Source organism: Haplochromis burtoni, unplaced genomic scaffold (genome assembly GCF_018398535.1).
Source record: "Haplochromis burtoni strain Fernald_Lab_line unplaced genomic scaffold, NCSU_Asbu1 Contig_1939, whole genome shotgun sequence".
Taxonomy (NCBI): domain Eukaryota; kingdom Metazoa; phylum Chordata; class Actinopteri; order Cichliformes; family Cichlidae; genus Haplochromis; species Haplochromis burtoni.
Window position 1 is genome coordinate 15,133 of NW_024584300.1, and position 1,421 is coordinate 16,553.

A 1,421-nucleotide genomic window follows, 5' to 3' on the forward strand; every position below is an offset into this window, starting at 1 on the left:
TTCATGTTGTTGCTCCCAGTCACAATATTTTTATTTCCCCGCATGACAGATTTTATTGAATGCAGATCAGTGTATGAATTAAAAATCACATTTATTATGAAATCTTCTCCTCGTGTATTCAAAATAGGATCAGTCATTTCATTTAGTTTCAGCTCTGATGAAGTTACTAAGAAAAAACGATATTAAATTTATATAGTCTTCATTTACAAAAGTATAACATATGTTTTCTTATTTGCCATCATGACTCCTGATGTTTACAGACCAGTGTAAATATCTTTTAAACTTAAAAGGGAGTTTTTGCACAACAATAGCCAGTAAATCATAACGACATGCTGCTTATTGTAATATAGAGTTATTACCTTCAGAGGCTATGAACCCACAGCCTTTAACACTCAGCCTTAATAAACACAAACACTGATCTCAGGCAAGCTGGATGCCTCATTAAAGGTCACATTTTATTCTACACTGGGAATCTTTTCAAGGTGCTTTTAAGTCATTACGCATTGTGATAAAGTGCATAAAGAGGTGTGTTTATTGTGCAGACTTACAAACTTACAAATTTCTCTGTTGCTGTTATGGAGAGCTTATGGTCATTTGGAAGATGATCCTCTGTGAGCAACCCTCCCCCACCTTTACAACAGCTGTTTAGGACATATCACTATTTTTAATTTTACAACCTGGTTTATGAGCTTTATTGTGCATTAAAAAGGTTCCTTATCACGCCAAAACACTGCCCAAACTAAAAGGAAGTAATGTATTAAAAGTAATATAAGTAATAACTAACCTGTTCATATATCTGTATAGACCGGAACTGTGCTGTGGCAGCAAGAAGCTCATAACAACCTGGTAATTAATAAATAAGAAAAACACCTCTCTCTCCACTGTTTTGCGAAGTTGTTTTTGTTGTGTTGTGGATATTTCTCACGGGAAGTTACGAAGATTCTCTGCACAGAGAGTTTTTTCATACGACAGGATTGGATTTCTCGCCCTGCAGTGATCTGTTTTAGTGTTTGTCTGCTTTTAGTTCACGGTTAAATAAATTTGGAGGATGCGGGCATCGATCCCGCTACCTCTCGCATGCTAAGCGAGCGCTCTACCATTTGAGCTAATCCCCCACTGACGTTTGCAGTTGATCACAGGAATCCTAGGCTCGCTGACCGTGACCGTGGCGCGCTGGAAGCAGGAAAGGAAAGGAGGAACTATCCCAGTATAATTTCCAGAAGCAAAGCCCACGTGTGTCCGTTAACAGCATGTGTGATCAGTAAAGGTCACTAAAGTAGACTCGTCTTAGAGTACTGCACCTCTAGTTATTAAGTTAAACATGTAAACAGGGTGACCCAAGGTCTCACAATGGTTTGATCCCAAACCTCTGCTGATAATGACCCATGCCTTTTTTCAGTAAATGGTAAAAGTTACTACAC

General features: G+C 38.4%; 1 non-coding gene across 1 annotated transcript; it reads right to left on the reverse strand.

The window, feature by feature from the left end:
- Nucleotides 1-1,042: 1,042 nt before the first annotated feature.
- On the reverse strand, nt 1,043-1,115 carry trnaa-agc. The gene has a single exon. It is a non-coding gene; the product is annotated as a tRNA-Ala (tRNA).
- Nucleotides 1,116-1,421: the final 306 nt, after the last annotated feature.